We start from the raw sequence: 9,663 nt of genomic DNA, 5'->3' as shown, positions 1-9,663 counted from the left end.
GTTTTTTTGTTGTTGCAGGAATCTCTTTTTATAAGAGGTTTCCTGCTGGATATGTTGGGGCCAAGTCCGGACGGGCCGCGGGAAACCGGTTATGGGCCGCGGGGAATTGACACTCCGGTCAGCACCGCGGAAGCGCGGGTAACCGGCGGTCGTCGGGTTCGCTACCGCAGTGACCGCTGTGGTTCCCGTGGAGGGGGTGAATCCAGCAGCGGTATCGCCACCACAGTCACTGACAGTGTAGTCAGCAGCTTCCAGAACGCTATGGTTCCCATGGAGGAGATAAGTCCAGGAGCGGTGTTGCCACCAGAGTCGCTGACGGTGTGGTCAGCGGGTCCCAGACCGATGGTGTGCCCATGAAAAGAGGTGAATCCAACAATAAGTCGGTCAGGCCTATGGACTCGAGGGGTCAGGCCAGGATGGTTCACCTCCTTCAATGGGTAGCGTCTTCGGATGTTTAGCCCACATGGAGCACCTGATGGAGAGGTTGCTCCAAAATGATACGCTCCAAAGGAGGAAGCTATCAGCCTGGGTCTACTCGGGAATCCATGGCAGCAGCACCTGTTTCAGGGCTGTCCAGGAAAGAGCTCCTGATGGAGAGGATGCTCCATCACGATATGCTCCAGCAAGAGGAGCTTTATATCCGCAGGTCTCCTCGGGGGCCCGTGGCAGTGGCACCTATCGAAGGGCTGCTGATGTCTCCCTCTCAAAGGAGAGGAGCATGCGGGGTCAGTTTCTGACTCATGAGAAAGGTATAGTCGGAGAGCATACCACGAGGCAGGAGCCTGCGGCAGCACCTGTTCAGGGCTGTCTACGAATCTCCCTCTCTGTGGAGGGGAGTGCGAGTGGTCAGTGGGTAACTGACTTCAAATTCTAAAGTATGTCCATGGAACGTACTGGAGAACATGCGTATGGATTCAAGGGAGTCCTCGCAAACGAAGGTGGCAGAATACCCGGAAGGGGCCAGAGTTCCCCTCATGCTATAAGTGCCGGGAATCAACAGCGCTATCAGGGGTGACATTAAAGACCAGCCACCGAATCTTCTCTTCAGGTAAGACCTATTCAACAGGTAAAACCTGGGTGAGGAAGCAAAAGCTGTCGGACCAATCGAGGCATTAACGACGAGCAAAGCTTCATCGTTGCGGCGACAACACACCCCACGCCTCCATTGGCAGTAAGCAGTTCACTGAAGTTGGTGGCAGCATGAAAACTGGGCAGTGGTCTTCAAGCCGAGGCCCAAGTCAGTCTCAGGAAAAATATGGGACCATCTACAAGTTGGTAACATTTACACTTGTTTTTGTACAAATGATAAAGATAACATGTGTTTAGTTTAAGGTACATAAAAATGCTGGAAAAACTCAGCGGGTGCAGCAGCATCTATGGAGCGAAGGAAATAGGCAACGTTTCAGGCCGAAACCCTTCTTCAGACTGATGTGTTTAGTTTATGTGTTGTATGAAAGTAGCATTCCCCTTGATAAGGATGGAAGGGGCCCTAGTGGCCTTACAACACACAAATGGTTGTGGCATCTAACCATGTAAAACTGCACAATACTAGGGTTCCAAGCACGGAATTGGGGCCAGAATTGTCTTTCGAGGCAGGATCAGAATTATGGCCAGAGTTGTCTTTCGAGGCAGGCTCAGTATTATGGCCAGGATTGGCTTTCAAGACAGGCTCGGAAATCGTGCCAGAGTTGTTGCTCGAGCAGGTACGGAATTGGCAGGCGTGGCCTATTCATTGTGAAAGATGCAGAATGTCGTTTAACTTGCATGTGCAGTATAAATTTTTCCGAATAGGAAACTTCACATCTGATTTCCATAGGATGTTCCCATTTACAGGGATCACCGGAGACATTTGAAATTTATCTGGATAAGGGCAATGATAAAAAACATTGCAAAATGGGTTAACTTCAGTTTCCAGGTTATTTACCAAATTACTAAAACCGATGCTTGGACTGCTCAGAGCTCAAAAACACTTGTTATGTCTTGTCTGGAGGATATTCTAATGCTGTATGTTGCTAAAATCAACTGTTTCAGCCTCAAACTATATTTAAGAAATGTGTGTTCCTCATCCATCCAGTTAAAAATTAAGGTGATACCAACTAGACTTGTTGATCATTGGGATTTACCTTTAACTATTAATTAGCCTGTGACTGTCCTGGGGTAAGAGATTGGAATTAATAGGAGCCTGTAACAATCTTGTGATAAAGCAGCCTTCTATTCATCAAAGTGTAATTGGCAATATAGTAGCTGTGATTCAGCTGTGCAAGTGGGGGATTTTACATCGTGCAAAGTAGTAATCTCTCAAGTGCCATGTAGGTCTTTGTGACAGACCTTATGCTATTACCAGCTGAAGCTACCAAAGTCATAATGGTGGACGAACAGTATTCAGCATTGCCCCAGTAGTCTGGTCAGTAAAATTTCAGTTATATTATAAACTGATGGGGCTCTAAGGTGGAAAATTATGAATGCCATCTCTAGTTCGGAGGCGGAGGAGATTTGCATGAGTTAACAATTATTCAGTTATTGGTATCAACTACCTGTAGACACTAGGTGCATTCTATAGGTTAAAGGGTTATTGTGCGAATATGCATAATCTGCATGCTCAACGTTAAGTTGATACACTATGGTGGTGGCATATGTTAGTCACATGGGTGCAATCAAGTCAGAATATCCTGTAATAATTTACCTAATCTCATTTTCCATGGAGTATCATCACGTACAATCAATGACAACACAAAATGGGTGTTGGATCACAAAGTATTTTATGAAATTATGGCTCGATGGAACACCAAATATCGATATGTTTGTTTCCAGGCTCATTTACCAGTTGCAAAAATATGTGGCATAACAGTGGCGAAAGATACATTCTCGCTACAAAGAGAAGGAAGTATTTTTGTCTCCCTCCATTTTGCCTCATCAGTCGGGTCTTGCAATAAGGTCAGCAACTTGGTGTGGGCGGCGCGACCGACGTCGCAGCGGCCTCTGCAGTTTGTCTGTCTTTTTTTTTTTTTTTGGTCCCGTTGAGGGTATAGTTTGTAGTGGGCTTTTAAATGTGTATGTGTGGAGGGTGTGGGGGGTGTGGGGGGCGTGGGGGAAACTTTTAAATCTCTTCCCTGCACGGGGACCTGACCTTTTCCCTGTCGGGTCTCCGTTGTCGTTGGGGCCTAGCACCGTGGAGCGGCCTCCAACCGGAATGACCTGGGGGCTCAAGTCACGGAGCCTGCGGAGCTGCGGATCTACCATCATGGAGCTGGCCAGCTTCGGAGCGTGGAGAGTTCGGAGCGTGGAGAGCTGCGGTGGCGCGTGGTTGCGACGCGACTCCGGTGGATGGCGCCCGCCGGGGGCTCCAACATCAAGACCCGGAGCAGGGCCTTACATCGCCCGGCGTGGCTTTAAATGGCCGCGGACTTGCTAGCGCCCGCTGGAGGCTTTGACTTTGACATCGGGAGAAGAATGGAGAGCAGGGGAGGGACAAGACTTTGCCTTCCATCACAGTGAGGAGGAGATTCACTGTGATGGATGTTTGTGGAAATTGTGTTGGTGTGTGTCTTGGTTCTTTTCTTGTATGACTGCAGAAACCAAATTTTGTTTGAACCTCATGTGAGGTTCAAATGACAAATAAATGGTGTTGTATTGTATTGCTAGATCCCGCTTTAGGTTGTCGTTCTGTATGACTGGCCTATGCAGCCATGCTTCCCGCTTTTGTCGGGAATAATAATATAACCTTTTATGGTTATTCTAAACGTAAAACTTTGCTGGTTCAGCCTGTGGCTCGGGAAACCAGCCTCTGCATGATAAAATCAATTTATTGACATAGATTCTGAGTAGACTGCTCCTGTGGCTCGGATTGTCAGACCGATCCATGTTAGTGCTCACTGCAGAGTGCAGGGATAGCACCAAAAAAGAAAAGCATTACATTTCCTCTTCAGGAGATGGGAAGCGTTTTGTTTGAATGCTAATGTTACATCTAATACGGTACAGATAACTGACGTCTTGGAGTTCGTTTCAAATGGGTCTTTGACAATAAATTAAGTTATAGGACCATTAACTGTGCCCAACATGCCTTCCCATCATATTTGCTGCAGCGAACAGGACCCACTCTGTCGGGTTTCACCCTCTGATACCGAGTTTATAAAGGATATCTTTCACACAAGTTCTCCCAGGCCAAGCAAAGGGCAGTATGGGATATTGACATTTCACCAGGAAGCTCCAGCTACATCCTTAGCTTTGGTTCGGCTCTCATAAGGTAGTTATCCTCATGGCGCTGGTCTCAGCACAACGGGTTCAGTCACTACATATTGTGACTGGACAGGATGGTTACATCTGCAAATAATATTATATTTTAATGTTTAGTTAAGCAGAGCAGACCAGGGGCGTGAGGTCTCAAACTAGTTTCATGGCATACCCCATGGACCTTCGGTTATGTATGGTCACACATATACAACAATACGTCAAGGTCACCAAGAGCCTTAGAGGTTCTGAACTAGCAATGTTTGTTAATTACAAAAACTTTATAAGAAGATATCGGTTCAGACCATCTCCAGGTGGTTAAAACGGGGTTTGGCTCATGCAGGAGTAGATACTGATATTTTCAAATCTCACTCCACCAGGGCTGCTACAACATCAGCAGCAATGGTTATGTACGTTCCGCTGGACCACATCCTAGCGGCTGCAGGATGGTTGAACGAACAAACTTTCTTAACATTTCATAATAACCTATTGTCAGACCAGGGGTATTTGCCAACTCTATTTTAGGTTCAGTGGTTTAGTTTACTCCCGGATGAGAGGAGTTACTATTATTATTATTTATTCATTATGAATATTTCCCTCATCTGTCAATTAAGGCATTTGTGGCTGTGTGGACTCGATCTCACGGCATGAAATCAAAGAGCTTTGAGATCTTCACGGAATCACTCACGTGACTCCGAAGTAAAATAGTAAGATTAAACGAGAACTTACCAGTTTGAAGTTTGATCTTTATTTTATGAGGAGTTACGATGAGCGATTACGTGCCCTCCGATCCCAACCCTCGTATCATAAAGTTTATCTGGTAGTTCTAGTCTTCTCTAAGTCTTACTATGTTACTTTGACTACTGTTATCTGTGATTTCACACCGCTGCTTTGAAGTATGACGCGCGGGGCTTCTTCATGTAATCGCTCATCGTAACTCCTCATAAAATAATGATCAAACTTCAAACTGGTAAGTGCTCGTTTAATCTTACTATTAAAGAGGATGTCAACTGGGTGTTTAATTTTTGCATCATTGCATCTGGGTTAGAGAATTGTGGATTGACTTCTCCTGCCAAGGATTTAAGCACAACAATCTAGACTGACACAATAAACAACTTGTAGTGGCACCGTGGGTAAGAGGTAGAGTTCCTTCCTTATAGTGCCAGAGACCCGGGTTCCATCCTGACTATGAGTGCTTGACTGTACGGAGTTTGTACATTCTCCCAGTGACCTGCGTGAGTTTTCTCCAGGAGCTCCGCTTGTAGACTAATTGGCTTGGCATAATTAGTGTTAGTGTACGGGGATCTCTGGTCAGCGCGGACCCGGTGGGCCGAAAGGCCTGTTTCTGCACTCTAACTAAACTAAACTAAACTAAAAATTAAAAGTTGAAGAAACTCGCATTTATGGAGAGAAAAGGTTGGGCGATGTTACAGCTCAAAACCTTGCTTCTAGACTGAGTTTCAAGGGAAAATATAGAGTATTAAAAAAAAAGGTGTCCCTCCCCCTTCCTAGTTCTCCGGCCAGTCTGACTGCCCCCCCTGATTACATTTAATCTCTGTAATCTTCGTTGTCACCTTTTCCTAGCTAACAATGATCTATTCTACATTTTCCTTACTCTCATCTCCTTTGATGTCTCGTTTTCACACCTTACCCTTTCTCGATCTGAAACGTCACCAATTCTTTCTGTCCAGAGTGCCTTGAGTTCCTCCAGCATTTTGTGCCTAGCTTCGGTGTAAACCAGCATCTACAGTTCCTTCCTACACATAAAAAAATAGGGGGCAGGGGGCATTGAGAGAGAAAGAGGTCTATTCTGATGCGAGTGTCGGGAGCCCTTGTATAAAGTCTGATGTGCAATCAGCTGAGCACAGAGTCAGCTGGCAATTAAACATTTGAATAATTTGCGCATTTGTTGAGAAATCACCAATGCACTTCAATGTGCAATTGAGAACTATATCCTGCAAACTGCATCTTTCCCTTTGCTCTATCTATTGTACTTGAGTTTGAAATTATATTTATGTATAAAGTATCTGATCTATTTTGCACCTAGCATGCAAAATACAGCTTTTCACTGTATCTCAGTACATGTGACTAAACTAAAACACCTTTAGCAAAAACCAAGTGAGAAGGTTCTCGGTTAACAAAACCTAATGAAATAGTGACAGAGTTTGTAGTTGAACTGAGAAAATTGTCACAAAATTGTCATTGTGACAACACACTCATTCAGATGCTAAAGGACAGAAGGCAGGAGAATGGGGTAAGGAGGGAGATATAGATCAGTCATGATTGAATGGCGGAGAAGACTTGATGGGCCGAATGGCCTAATTCTGCTCCTATCACATGACCTTATGACTGCGTAGTGTGGAACCAATGACGATCTGATACAGTGACAGTTATCTGTTATTGAGGTGAATTTGTACTTTGAGAAAGCGCTTAAAATTTCCCAAATAGTGGAGCCGACAAGTAAAAACTTGCAAGTAAGACGGTTTTTTCCAAGCAACTGCACGCAGGATGGACAAGTGGAAAGCATCCTGTTCCAAAATAAACGGCACATCATTTAAAAAAAGGTAAACAAGGATATTACCACTGCGGAGGGAAGAGTGACTGCTGATGCAGGCGAGAAAAGTGTCACACGTGTGGCTTTAAAGAACTCTTCGTCAGAGCTTGTGGAAATTAGCATAAAGCCGAGCAAACAATATGGAAGTTAAGGGACGGTGCTCAAAATGTCCAAACTTTTCCCCTTCTCGGTATGTAAAATAAATAAGTGAAAATTTAAATGCAAAGGAAATGTTCATCATGGTTAATAACGAAAAGGCTGACTCAACAAGAGTGGGACCACCGAGTGCTGTCGTGAAAATGAATGAATGATACGTGACGTTTGAGCTCAGACTGAAAATGCAGCTGGGTGGCCAGAAAACGCAACACTTGAATTTAACAAGGCACGGCTCAAACTAAATCAACAGCAGGACTTGGAGCTGCTGACATAATAGTCAAATACCAAAGACTTACAACCTGTGGTCGTGGCAGGTGTCCCGACCAAACCTGATGAGGGGCTGCTGAAAGAGATTTGCCTGGTTTCGGGGGAATTCATCGCATTAAGACAGGTGAAGCAGGAACATTGCAGGAAGTGCCACAGGGTTATGAATAGGTACTTCAAAATGAGTTGGTGACGCTGAGGGATATGACCAACTCTCGTTGATCCCAGCAGCCCACCAAGCTTCTTCCTCTGGAATTAAGCCAACATTGGAGGGAAAAAATGTACTGACTTCTCAGCGAGAAAATAATCGAGCCTGTTAAATACTCTGAATGTGCCAGTGTTAAAGCACGATGGATACTGTTTCCTGCTTCCTTTTCATATTTACTCTTTCCCATTTGCTATTTATATTAATGCTCTGGAGAAGGAGGTAGAGTGTAGGGTTTCCAAGTTTACCATGACACAGAAATAAGTGGGAGGGCATGTTGTGATGCCGGTATTTGGACTCGGCAGCAGGATATATAAAGGTTGAGTGAGTGGGTGAAAACTTGCTAAAGCGAGTGTACTGTGGGGAAGTGTGAAATTGTGCACTTTGGTAGGGGGGATCAAATGGCAGATAATGATCTAAATGGAAAGAAAGTGCAAAGGAAGAGAGTGCAGAGAGATGTGCGTGTATTCTTGTGTACGAATCACAACAAACTTAGCAGGCAAGGGCAGCAACTATTACAAGTACACATGGCACATTGGCCTTGCTTGGAAGAAGTTAGAGTTTAGAAATAGGAAGGTTTTGCCCCAGTTGTACAATTCATGATGCTACATCTGGAATCCTGTGCAGGGTTAGTCACAGTGGCACAGCGGTAGTTGCTGCCTTGCAGCAAACTGCAGCGCCAGAGACCCGGGTTCGATCCCGACTACGGGTGCTGTCTGTATGGAGTTTGTACGTTCTCCCCGTGATCTGCGTGGGTTTTCTCCAAGAACTTCGGTTTCTTCCCACACTCCAAAGACGTACAGGTTTGTAGGTTAATTGGCTTGTTTAATTGGCTTGATAAAAATGTAAAACTGTCCAAGTTGACGATATGCAGAGTACTGCCCTGCCGACTACAAAATTCAGAAGGTTCAGAAGGTTATAATCCTTTTTTATCAGAGGATTGTCCGTTCAAGAGGACGAACAGGTTGACTCTGTATTTCTTGGGACTTTAGAAGAATGATGGTAAGATGTTGATGGGGGGGGGGGGGGGGGGGGGGGGATAATTGAAACATATAAGATCCTAAGGGATTATAACAGGGTAGATGTTAAAATGTTTTCACAAGTGAAGAGTATTGATCAAGGGAGATAAGTGGCCAGTAATTTGAACCAGTGGTGTATGCAAATTTCTTAGAGTCTTAAACCCCTGTCCCACGGTACGAGTTCATTCCAAGAGTTCTCCCGAGTTTGCCCTGATTCAAACTCGGAGATTTACGGTAATGGCCACTCGTCGGTACTCGGGGCTCTCGTGGACATTTTTCATCATGTTGAAAAATCTTCACAAATCTTCCCGTGCTTACCTGCCGTTAGCGAGTCTTCCCGAGTACCTGCCGTTAGCGCTAAGAGACGTCCCCGAGCTCCACTACTTTCATTCTCCGTGCTTACCACGAGCTTGATTTTTTTTAAACTCGGAGAGCTCTTGGAATGAACTCGTACTGTGGGACAGGGCTATTAGTCGCAGAGTGATACAGTGTAGAAACAGGCCTTTTGGCCCAACTTGCCCACATGTCCCAGCTGCACCAATCCCACCTGCCTGCATTTGGCCCTAATCCCTCTAAACCCAGGCCCTTATCACAGATGCCAGTGAACCTTTTAACTCTCTGTCCCAGAGTTGTGCAGTCCAGGTCATTAGTGCCATACAGCAAGAAAACAGCTCCGTTGGCCCAACTCGTCCACATAGATGCTGCTGCACACGCTGAGTTTCTCTAGCACTTTGTCTACCTTCGATTTTCCAACATTTGTAGTTCCTTCTTAAACAATCCTGTGTGAAAAAGTTGTCCTTCAGGTTATTTGTAAATATTTCCTGTCTCACCTTAAATCTTTAATCAAAATAAACTTTATGCAGAATAAAAAATATACACCAAGCAAGAACTATGCAAAAATTCTTCCGACATTCTCGGAGGCTATACTTACATTCATTAACGTTGTATCGTAGTGTTCACAGAAATATAATTATATCCGGCACCCTTGCCACTCATGTGGCCCACTGGGGTGATATCCCTTCCCTCCACGACTCTCTACCTCCCCATATCCAGCAATGGAAGAACCCTAGATTGTGATGCTCCCCCACCGAGCCTTGGCGTTGGCTGCACCGAGCTTCAGTGCGCCCTCCGCACGTACTCATGCAGTCTGGAGCGGGCCTGTCGGCAACATTCCCCGACAGACATCTCGCTCCGCTGGGAGGTCAACAAAGCTCGGGCAGACCAAAGAACGTCTTTCA

General features: G+C 45.3%; 1 pseudogene; it reads left to right on the top strand.

Moving 5' to 3' along the window:
* The first annotated feature begins 1,443 nt into the window (after positions 1-1,443).
* On the top strand, positions 1,444-1,540 carry LOC116986545 (annotated as a pseudogene).
* Positions 1,541-9,663: the final 8,123 nt, after the last annotated feature.

The sequence above is a fragment of the Amblyraja radiata genome, chromosome 23 (assembly GCF_010909765.2).
Source record: "Amblyraja radiata isolate CabotCenter1 chromosome 23, sAmbRad1.1.pri, whole genome shotgun sequence".
Classification (NCBI taxonomy): Eukaryota; Metazoa; Chordata; class Chondrichthyes; order Rajiformes; family Rajidae; genus Amblyraja; species Amblyraja radiata.
The sequence above is the reverse complement of the archived record's forward strand: the minus strand, read 5'-3'. Positions and strand labels throughout refer to the sequence as shown.